The sequence below is a fragment of the Schistocerca americana genome, chromosome 5, assembly GCF_021461395.2.
Source record: "Schistocerca americana isolate TAMUIC-IGC-003095 chromosome 5, iqSchAmer2.1, whole genome shotgun sequence".
NCBI classification, from domain to species: domain Eukaryota; kingdom Metazoa; phylum Arthropoda; class Insecta; order Orthoptera; family Acrididae; genus Schistocerca; species Schistocerca americana.
In genome coordinates, this window is record NC_060123.1 from 426,633,965 (window position 1) to 426,646,743 (window position 12,779).

A 12,779-nucleotide genomic window follows, 5' to 3' on the forward strand; every position below is an offset into this window, starting at 1 on the left:
AATACCATTATTTCTACAAGGACTACAGTGGGTCTACACCTTTGCTGACTCACCAGTACCATTATTTCTACAAGGACTGCAATGGGTCGGCACCTCTGGTGACCCACCAATACCGTAATCTCCTCCAGGACTACAGTGGGTCAGCTCTGTGATGACCTACCTACCAATACTCTTCCAAATTTCGACTGACTCTGCTGTGGGTTTGCTGTGTTGTGGACCAATACCTGTCTGCATGTCAAGAGTCAGCACTGTCTTTCCATTGGAAGGACAACACTACTTCTTCAAGATTGCATGGAAATCCACTATTTCCATGTGCATTTTCTTTCACTGCTCAGACTTTGAGAAAAAAAAAACACTGCAATTTTACTGTGATGGATGATCAGGACTGTCTTTATGGACAGTGAGAAAATTTTAGCTTTTGACCAACATTGTATCAATAAGTGTGTGCATTTGATTTCTTTGTTATTGTAATTGTGAAAAAAATTTTAACATATATGTATTGGAGAGTGCCCAAAAAAATTTGTAAAACTTTTTCGGGGAGCATGGGGGCTATGTAAGTGGGCTGTCTAGTTTTTTTATTGGTAACGCCACGTAGCGCTCTTTATGAAAATCACTGGCTGTGCTGTGTGCAGTCTGTGGCTGGTTTGCATTGTTGTAATATTCGCCATTGTAGTGTTGGCTGTGAACAGCGTGTAGCGTTGCGCAGTTGGAGGTGAGCCGCCAGCAGTGGTGGATGTTTTGAAATTTGTAAGACTGGATGTCATGAACTGCTATATATATTATGACTATTAAGGTAAATACATCATTTGTTCTCTATCAAAATCTTTCATTTGCTAACTATGCCTATCAGTAGTTAGTGCCTTCAGTAGTTAGAATCTTTTATTTAGCTGGCAGTAGTGGCGCTCGCTATATTGCAGTAGTTCGAGTAACGAAGATTTTTGTGAGGTAAGTGATTTGTGAAAGGTATAGGTTAATGTTAGTTAGGGCCATTCTTTTGTAGGGATTATTGAAAGTCAGATTGCGTTGCGCTAAAAATATTGTGTGACAGTTTAAGCACAGTGATGTATAATTTTTCAAAAGGGGACGTTTCAAGTTGTGTGAGTAGAATGTACACCAACGAAGAGAAGGTACAAATGCTACTCATCTGTTGGGAACGTAAGTTAGCAGAACAGTAGTTGTAATACTGTTTTCTTGTGTGCGGATAAATTTAGTACAGTAGTTTAGTCCTTTTAAATACTGTTGTGTAGAGTTGGCATACAGTAAAGGCTCTGCTTCCTACAAACTGCATCAACATAACGTTTCTTTTATTGTTGTTATTGAAGGTAGACGAAATGCTACGCAGACAGCGTAACTGTACAGAGATCGATATCCTGACAGGAACCCACGTTCCCGACGGATATTTTTTCGTCTTGTTGCATCAGGAAACGGGAAGTTTGAACCCACGACAACGCAATCGTGGTAAAACTCGCACAGACGAAGGTGCCGAAGTTACTGTTCTCGCTTCCGTTGCCATGAATAAACATGTGAGCATACGACAGCTTGAACACGAGATTGGCATTCCTGAAACCAGTGTACATCGTTTCCTTATACGTCGCCGGTTCTATCCTTACCATGTTCACCAACATCAAGAATTGCATGGAAATGATTTCCAGAATCGTGTACAGTTCTGTCAGTGGGCACAGGAGCAAATCCTCGCCAACCCGAACTTGTTCTCCAATGTTCTATACACCGATGAATGTTCCTTCTCAAACAAAGGACAGGTAAATACAAGAATATGTATTATTGGTCCAGCAACAACCCACGATGGCTTAGACTGGTGTGGGATGCTTGGTACTACAATTATTGGCCCTGATTTCATCAGTGGTAGTCTAAACGGCACAGTGCATGCCAACTTCCTCAGACGAATTCTTCTTCGTCTTCTGGATGAAGTGCCGCTAAGAACCAGAATGCTTATGTGGTATCAACACGATGGATGTCAAGCACATAATGCTTTTTGTGCACCTCGTGCTCTGAACCGAAGGTATCCTGCCAGATGGATTGGTCGAGGAGAAACAGTTACTTGGCCTGCTAGGTCTCCTGATTTAAATCCTCTGGGCTTTTTTTCTTTGTGGATGCATTAAAGACGTTGTCTATCGCGGTAATCCAACAACTCCAGAGGACATGCAGGAACGTATCGTGCTTGCTTGTAATTCTCTTCAGCAGGCAACACTGGAAGCAGTAAATAATTCTTTCATTCAACGAGTGCACCAGTGTATCGGTTTCGAGGGTCACCACTTTGAGCACCTTAGAATGTTCTACTCCTGGGTGATGGTACAGGAGACTGAAAGTCAATTTTTTGTTATGTTGTACTTGTGTTCTGACAACTCGAGCGAGTGGACGAATTTGTGATCCTGGGATCAAAGTCAGTGTTGTGTTATGTAATTAATAATGTTGTGTTTCAGTGAATGGTACACTGTGATACATTTTTGAATATGTCAATAGGAGAGAAAATGTATTACCGAATAAAAAATACAGAGTGCCATTTAAAAAAGTCATACTGCTGTTCATATCTTTGTAAAAAACAGAGTTAGAACGAAGGCAATTATGCTGATTGATGTACCCCTGACGGCTAAAGAACATTTGCTTGGAACATTTTGTAATTTGCATCTGGACAATCAGTTATTTAGGGTGGTCAAAAATTCGTTTCTTAATTTTTTTGTAAAATTTTCAACAAAAAAAGGAAATGCACTAGTAATACAACTGAATTTGTATGACAGAACATGTAAAATCACACATTTACGACCTGCTGTATAATGACAGACAGCAGTTCTTTACTTAAGAAATCAATAAATAAGTAAATCTACAGTAGTGTGTGCACTGATTTGAAACCTCCTGTCGGATTAAAACTGTTTAACGGATTGGGATTCGAATCTTGGACCTTTGCGTTTCATGGGCAAGTTCTTGTAACACCTGTTATATGCTGTCTAAGCAGAGAAAACATTACAAATTAAATTTCTGATTAAATGAAGACCGTAGCCAGACAGAACCATTAAGGAATGGTTGTTTCAAATCAAATAAAAGTCGAGTCACACCAGTGAGAGAAAAGACAATGCGGAAACTGTTCACCAACAAAATACCTTTCTCTCACCCTGTAAAATGTTACATTGTAAATACTATACTGAATGCAATTTATTTTGAATTAACAGGCTTGGTTACACAAAACTAAATGACGATGAAATTTCAAAAATGCATGTATACCAATTTCTATTCGCACTAGTAAATCAGATTTCGTCGAACTGAACTATCTTAATGAAATAGCCGTAGATGCAGCTGAAAAGATTGCCACTGAACCCACTAATTCTGATTTTAAGAAAAAAATCATCCATTGTCTCCTGAGCTGATCTATTAAAATGTGATATTATAGTGCAAGAGATTTTCTCTCATCTTAAATTATTATTCGGTAGGAATTTTTATGTGCGCCATACGTGCAGATAGATACAGCCAGAATAAGAGCACAAGAACAGATAAAAGACATGAGTGTAAAAGCACGTGACATAAAAATGACGAAGATTTACTTATGTATCTTACTCTCTAAGATAAAAATTAAATCGGCATTATTGTAACTCCACATAGCATGAGAGTCACTTCCTCGTAATAATAGTATTCTTTCTGGTTCAATAAAACGTAACTGTCTTTTCAAATTAACTCGTTCAGGCATCGAATGCAACACTAAATTTACTATTACCAGTCCCTGTTTACCTCCACGACGCATTTCAAAGGTTTAAATCTCCATCATCAGGTTAATTTACATTTGTTAGTGTGTGATACGTGTTTGTACTATTACCATTTTTGGAGGAACTTGTGGCACTGTCTAGTGGTGAAACATAACACTATTTCAGAACATGTTTTTTTTTTTTTTAACAAATAGCTAAACGTATATCTAACGGCAAAAAAGAAATAAGTAAAACAGAACAGCTCCAGCGTTCACATGCTCCTTTCATTGTCACAACATATCACATGTATACAGTCAAATTTTGTAGAGAATGATGGTGTTTGGAAACTATTAGGTGCAAGGATCGTATAGCAAAAGAGAAACATTATCACAAAGTACAAAAAATATACATGATAACAACATTATTATCGAATAAGATTTAAACGATTTTAGAGGTCCTTTGCCCACAGCTCGTGGTCGTGCGGTAGCGTTCTCGCTTTCCACGCCCGGGTACCCGGGTTCGATTCCCGGCGGGGTCAGGGATTTTCTCTGCCTCGTGATGGCTGGGTGTTGTGTGATGTCCTTAGGTTAGTTAAGTAGTTCTAAGTTCTAGGGGACCACAGATGTTAAGTCCCATAGTGCTCAGAGCCATTTAGAGGTCTTTGTTTTGGCGTTTTGAGTACATGCGCTGAAATAAATATTTCAGGTGGTATATATATACGATTCCGTCAAATTTATATAGCTGAAATTTCGTACTCGTTTACATAATCAGGTGACGCTGCGAACTTTAAGTACAATAATTATGTTTGCTGCAGCGGTAAAATTATATATAAATAACAGTTTTGGTTGGATTGTAAATAACGATTTTGGTTCGTATTCTGAGATAGGGACGACAGGTTCGAAGTAGAGGAAGAAGAGAAAGAGGCAGGGGGCGGGGCGGGGGAGATAGAGGGAGGGAGAGAGAGACAGAGAGAGAGAGAGAGAGGGGAAGGAGTGACCGGACGAGAGCAAACTTTCTGTTACTTGTAATAACTAACTAAAGACCGAGCGGGGTGGCGCAGTGGTTAGACACTGGACTCGCATTCGGGAGGACGACGGTTCAATCCCGCGTCCGGCCATCCTGATTTAGGTTTTCCGTGATTTCCCTAAATCACTCCAGGCAAATGCCGGGATGGTTCCTCTGAAAGGGCACGGCCGGCCTCCTTCCCAATCCTTCCCTAATCCGATGAGACCGATGACCACGCTGTCTGGTCTCCTTCCCCAAACCAACCAACCAACCAACTAACTAAAGGTTGTAGTAATAAGTTATTTAATTCTTTAAAATATGGTAATAGATGTACACTTTGTACCAATAGTTGATGTATGTATAGTCTCATGCTGACAGGGGTTACTAGCTATTGGTGTGATGGTATATTTGTAAATGAGGTCAATTCGCTGTAGGTTTGGGGGGATGTGATGGTAATATAACTAAATATTGATGGTATGTACTAAGGTTTGTGTGTGTGTGTGTGTGTGTGTGTGTGTGTGTGTGTGAGTGTGTGTGGCCATTGTGAATTTAATAACGTAGGCAGTTGTTGAAAACAGGATGATACTATTGCAAATATTGTCATTTTTGTCATTTAAGACGGAGTCAGGTTGTTTTGTTTGGTGTCTGTGTATTTGGAGTGTTCGAGGATGTCTAGTTTTTGCCTTTAGGTTGGATGTGTGGGATGTTGATACTTGTGTTCTTAACATGGTGTTTTGTTCCATGCAGATAGGTGGCTATTGCTGATGTGTGTGTGGATTTTTTTTTTGTTTTTTAGTGCTGCTAAGTGTTTTTTTTTTTAATATAATCTCACATGATTTACTGTTTGCTCCACGTGGAAGCAGTCACAGTACAAACATGGAGTTTTGTGCACACCTGTGTGATGAAGTGGGTTTCGGGTGTTGCTGTTGTGGTGTAACTTCTGTCCGATCTAGTTGTCTGTGGTAGATAATATGTTTACGACTTATCGTTTGAAGACATTGGCAGTCTGATGGGAAATACTACCTAGAAAATAGATTGTGTGGAAGATGTTATTTTCTTTCTTTTTGTGATGTGATTGCTTTGCCATGATTGAATGTTTTAGGTTTTCTGCTATGGGGCTCTTATAACCATTTGTAATATCTGTTTCTTGTTCGTATTTATCATCAGAGAGTGGTAATTGGATAGCTCTATTGATCAGGTACCGGAATGCTGCCATTTCGTGGGCTGTGGGGTGATGGGAGGAGCTGTGGATTATTGTATGTTTTGTGACAGGCTTCTCTTAGATTTGAAACTGATGTTTGTTATTCCTTACGCTAATGGTAAGGTCTAAGAATTTATACTGTCACCTGCTTGGTGTTAAATTGCTAATTTTATGTGTTTATAGGAGTTGTTAAATAATTGGTTCAACTCATTGATGTAATCTTTTATGCCACTGATTAGATTGATGGGTCATCTACATATCCATAGTGGTAGATGATATTTTTGAGGTGGTGGTGTATGGCATTCAGTGTTTTGTCTTCAGAATTGTTTATAAATATTTCAGCTAACAATATGGAAAGCTTAGAGCCCACTGCCACACCATCTGTTTGTTTGTAGAATTTACTATTAAATTTGCAATAGTATTGTGAAACGTGAATTAGTCCAGTAAAGTGAGATGAAGGAGTTTTTTTGTGCTTTTGTAATTTGATAATTATCTCTAGAGTGGAACCTATTATCACAAATGAATAAATGTTTTGTATGTCAAATGTGACAAGTGTAGCTCCGTCAGGAACTTCAGTGTTTCTGACACTTCGGTAAATTCTGCTATGTTTTCTTCTTACTAAATGTGTATGCCTCTTTGAGAATTTTGAAAAGCGTTTTGGTGAGTTTGAATGCTGGGCTGTTCCAACAGTTCATTATTAGCTTAATGAGGATCCTGTTTCTGCGTACCTTTGGTTGTGGGCTCATTTTTACAATATTTCTTGCTTCTTGAATGATGAGTAGAAAGATTATTTTATTTGTAATGTGTTTAATCTCTTTTTGCATCCTGGATGTTCCATCTTTAGGCATTTCTGTTGTCTTGTTGGCTTGCAAGAAGTCTCAAGTTTTTTCTAAGTATGTTGCTCTGTTCATTACAACAGTTGTAATACAATCATTATATATTAAACAGTTTACAAACAGGAGCTATACAGAGATTAATCATTTACTATTTAGAACCGTGTGAATTAATCGTTACAGAATGTTGGTTTCTAAACTGAAAACGACAAATTTAGGAACCATTAGCACCTGTGTAATTTTAACTCAATGTAAGTGCGACATTGCATACCGTGTTTATCAGTCCAACTAGACTTGTAGACGGTAGAAGAAAAATGAGATTTGTTTCCATTTTACATCGAAGCCATCAATTATTTTGTAGACCAAGTAGCAAAATTCCTCGAACACTTTTAGTAACTCATTTCCTAACCTAATTCTCTGATTCAACTCAAATATATTCCATTACCTTTTGCTTTACTTTTGTTGATGACTCGGGCGCTGTTTGGATATGAAATCGAAAGCGCGATGAAACCTCTTTGCCGGTAGCTAAGGTGCCACCTCTTTTTGTCTCGACAGGGAGCAGGCAATCTCTCTGTCGCGCCTACTCAACGGCGCCGCGATTTGATGAAGACGGCCTTGGTATTGCGTTTAGTTTTTGGTGTCTACAGAAACCATGGGCAAAATGAAATGACTGATATTTATGGATTGTTTGGGTGAGCACCTCTAGACTCCGCGAGCTGTTGTTCGGAGATGTCCGCTGTACCATAGGGTTCTCTCAGCCGAGTTTTTTAGGCTAGAGTTAACCCCAGTGTTATTTAAAAGTAGTATACCGCTCATACTAACTTACATAGGTAAACTATTTTAAATCACTGTTATTTCCGTTTATTGGCTTTCAGCTCTGTCAGTAATTTATTAATGTTATATGAGTTGCTTCTGTAAACTACTGTCTCCTTAGCATAAATGCAAGTTCGTTTTTCCTTTTTTCATCGAAGCCATGTGGGCGTTCTCGATCACATTGTATTCATACACACTTTTATGGAAGTAGCCACAGTAACCCAATTTACAATCAAGCTATGTATTTTGCGAAAGGTTTCTGTTTGTTCCCCGCGTACGAGCACGTTTCGTTATTTTTCAGTATTTTTTGAGCTGGCTTAGGTGCTCAGATTTCACTTTGTTAATTGTTGTTGATGCCAACTGGACGTTGTCCTTTAGATTTTATTTAGACATGTTTTATGACTTCCCATTTGTTTTACTGTGTTTGTTTTTGTAGTGGCTCACTGCCTCTTCTGAGCTGATAACTAAATGTTTATTCATGTTGAATTTATTATTATGAAACATTTGGTGTTTGAAATATATGAAATGTATTCGCAGTTGCGAATTTCTTCAACCATCAGCTGTATAATGGAGTGACGGCAACGAAAATTTGTGCTAGACCGTGACTCAGATCAGTATTTCCTCTTATCGCTTGGCTATCCGAGGACGACTCGAGACCAGACCCAAACTTAACACCGTAATTCGGAATAAAACAGGCACTAAAGTACCGTGTTAGTAGAAATGTTTTTCTCTGTGTTTCATTTCATGCTGTGCTTCATTTAACCTATGTTGAAACAGAACCACCAGAGCGGAGTGAAACTCAACAGTTTGATAAAGTGAAACTGATTATACACTGTAAGCTTTCATGGCCGGTACTGCCTTCATTTGAAACTTCGGGGCTAATAGGTCTTGGTCGATGTATAAAACATTCCCCTAACATCTCCGACTGCGGAAGACATCTAAAGAGGTAAATTGATGAACTGCAACAATAACTCGAGGGAGCACCGAATATATAGGCGATATAGAGGTCGACATAGTCCATCAATGACGTCGGCTACGACATTATCTCTAGTAATGCCAACATTCTCGATTAAAAGTAATCGATCGTCTTTGTTATGGTGCAATGTCCTTTAGTAAAAACGCAGACCGCAGTGGGTAAGTGTTGTAGAAGTGCTGAGTACAAACTATCTTCAGACCAGCAGCAAGATAAAAGAATAATATCAGCAAAAGATGTACAACATCCTTTGGCTGCACCGGGTGCACGTAAAATTACTTGTAGTTGTGTATTGGTTTACATTGGTACCACAAAAAGAAGTGTTAACGCCCATCTCGTTGAATGCAAGAGGAACTGCCGCCTGGGGTGTACGGATAAATCAGCCGTAGCGAAACATGTTTACCAATAGGGTGACCATGAAATAAAATTCATTGAGATGAGCATCTTATCGAGAACATCATATTACCATGAACCCATGTATAGAGAGGCTATTGAGATTTACAGGCACCGTAATAATTTGAATAGAAAATAGGAAGGTCTTAGATAAATTTTGGATACCAACTCTGCACCAAAATAATTGTGATCGATTTCTTTCAAGTGAAAATGTTGGCATTACCAACGATAATCTTGCAGCTGACGTCAGGTGGCAGACTGTGACGGCCTCTGCACTGTTTCCACATTTGGAGCTCTCTTGAGTGCTGGATGCAGTTTGTTGTTTTACATATGAAGTTGTCTGCTGCAGTAGGAGACGAAACATTAGGAGAAAGTTTTCTACATTGACTAAGGCCTATTATCCTGGAATTTTCAAATGAGATTAAAAGAAGATTAATGTTAATGGAGTAAAGATCCACGCAGTGGACACCAAGTGAAAAAGCTACTCCTTATGTCTCTGATCTAGTCTGCCATAAAAATGCGAAGGGACTGTTAATCAGAACGCAGGGAGAAGTTGTAGTCTAACTCACAATCGATTTATTGATCTTAAACATGACAAGACAACAAAATTATTAAATTAAGATCATACAAAAAATATTTATTTAGCAAAAGCCTTACTAAAATGGGATCTATGATGGACAAAGTGATCTGCTGGGGATCGACGCACGACACTAACCAGAACGCTACTCTCTCTATTTCACTTCATACATGTGAATCGAGGTTATGGCATCAAACTACGCCACCACCAAGTGTCTATATTCTACCATATAAAAAAAGGGAAAATATGGTTCGAAAGAACAGGGTGCTGAGAAATAGATATTATAGCCGTACGTCGCAGCAGCGAATACTTTACCATCCTACTGGTCAAGGCGGGACACCACAATGCATTTGGCGACTGGAGTCATAGACGGCGGCAATCTGTTATTAAATGTGCGATCCCGAAAAATGCAAGTAAGCGGTCTCGCATTCGGTTCATTCAGAATGCAGGTACTTCCCTAAGAGCCTCTGAAACCCCGATGGATTCCAGTGTGCAGGTGAACCCGTTTGCTGGTCTGCCAAACCAATTTGACTTCATGCCATGCCTGTGCATGTTGGAATACGTTAAATGTTTAGACAGCTGACTCAAGACAAATAAGTACAAGCACGCTTCACTCGTTGAGACCATGATGATAAGAACAGTATCTCTAATGGTTCAGAAGGTCACTGGCACACGCTCAAAGTCGCAAACTAGCAAAGGACACAATTCTCACCGTTTAGGTTCAAAATGGTTCTGAGCACTATGGGACTTAACATCTATGCTCATCCGTCCCCTAAACTTAGAACTACTTAAACCTAACTAACCTAAGGACATCAAACACACCCATGCCCGAGGCAGGATTCGAATCTGCGACTGTAGCGGTCACGTGGTTCCAGACTGAAGCGCCTAGAACTGCACGGCCACACTGGCTGGTTTTAAATAGAGACCTGCAGTTCTTTACTAGCGAAGCACCAGTACAAGAGACTTGTACAAGAGTCGATCTCCCTTTCTCTATGTTTACTCCTCAGCTCGGTTCCAAAAGCACATTTCTACTTTTTGACTTCCCACACTTCGCACAAGCCAATCATGATCTGGGGCCTAGCATTCTCAGCTCAGAGAATGGTCTGCACTGCAAACCAATTTCACCAATCAGAGACTTTAAAGTTAATTGGCAGAAAACGGAAAAAAATTCAGCTTCATGGCCTCTTTCCCACATGTTTGCTGTGTTTTTTGCGAACATACTACAGGGTGGAAGCACAGCCCTCCATAAACAGCTTGTTATCTCCCCTGTTGCATCCATTTCAATGTTTGCAAAGAATGGCCATAAACACGCAAATAGCTTCGTCCAGTGACAAAAGATGTTTTGAAACAATCTGGACATCTGGGCGCCAGTTTCCTTGTCCCACAGACATTTGCAGAACGTTTACATTTCTTTTGGCGGCTTGCTCGCTAAAAAGGCCTACAATGCGCTGTCGGTGACTTTTCAGCGCTAGGCCGTATAACTGGACGTCTGCCCCCGTCTGGCGCCAAAGCTAATGTGCTTTGCACAATGCGACTGCTGCACGCGGCCGTTTGGAAATGTCTCTTCATCGTTCCCCAGAAAAAACGCTCTTTGTCGGCCCACCAATCCTTTGCTTTTACTGCAGTTGTTTAAGTCGGCACCCTGTTCCTTTGAAAGCAGGTAAAGCTTACCGTATTTTTTTCCCCCTAGAGCATGCAAACAAGACCATAAACTGCTGCCTACCATTTCATCACAATGTATGAAGTCAAATTGCCGTAGATCGTAATCCCTACACCAAAACAAAAGTGAGAGTGCCCTGCAATCTCTCAAGGTCACGTTAATTTGTTCGTTTTCGATTTCTAGAACAGTATTATTCATTTTCTTGCATGTATTTCAATGTCTCACATTTTTATAATTTCAACAAAAACATGATAACTATTTGAAGAACCCTTTAAAAAATCAATTTGTCTTTTCTGAGTCAATTCCATATTTGTGTGACCTGACACTTTACCACCCCCAACTCCTCGCTTCCTATAATAATTCATTTGATGTTAATCTTGTAACCGCTTTGCATGACACTATCCAGCACAGAATTACATTGGCGAGACTTTAAATTTTCTTTCCTTCTACCAGAACTTTAATTCGGTTTGCAGATTATTCCTTGGCTTGGTTTACAGCATGCTCTATGTGGAGAATGGGTAGCATTGGGGATATACTTCAACCCCGTCCCACCCCTTCCTCAATCTCTGCTTCCTTCCATTATTACAACTGCAGTAAAGTGGTTCCTGTAAAAGTTATAGAAAACCTTTACTTCCCTGTATTTCATCCCATTATTTTAAAAAAATTAAAGGAGTGTATTGCAGTCAACGTAGTTGAGATTATCTCTAATTTTACTAATGCTAGAGCCGCGAGGGATTAGCCGAGCGGTCTAAGGCGCTGCAGTTCTGGACTGTGCGGCTGGTCCCGGCGGAGGTTCGAGTCCTCCCTCGGGCATGGGTGTGTGTGTTTGTCCTTAGGATAATTTAGGTTAAGTAGTGTGTAAGCTTAGGGACTGATGACCTTAGCAGTTAAGTCCCATCAGATCTCACACACATTACTAATGCTAGAAACACTGGGTTGCCTTTCTTCAGTCTATCTTCTAAGATGGGTCGATGAGTTATATGGCCTCATGAGTTCCTACATTTCTCCGGAAACCAAACTAACACTGTATAAGATCAGCTTCCACAGTTTCTCCATCCATCTGTAAATTACTGGTGCCAGTATTTTAGAACGATAATGAGATCGCAGAGGACGCCACAGGATACGAAAACAAATTAAAGGATGGGGGTAAGGTGAAGGCTGAGTTTATGAAAAGCCATTTGTTGCTTCACAATAGTTGGTATTTGTAAATTTAACGATATATATTTAAGAGATCAATAACACGTAAATCAATAATAACTGTTAGAGATTTATTTCAGAACGACTGACGAGAAAGACCAAACTTACAATAAAGTAGTTCTGACAGGAAAAGAAGTTTAAGGCAAGTTAAAAAAAGTTACATAAGGCAGTTTAAGGAACCCTCTAATCAACAGGATTTTTTTACAGAGCAGGAACTGGATCTTTGAAATAACAAGTTCAACATTCGTAAAAAATACAAATCTATATCTCTTTAGAGACTCGCAAAATTTCAGCCGGGGATGTGTGACTTCTCTACAATTACAGAAAGAGCATTACCTTAACAATTTGAGAACGACTCATTAGATAGCAAACTTAAAACAATGAAGGTGGCCGTTATTTACAAAAAGTTTATAGGTTCAGCCTTACGATTACAAT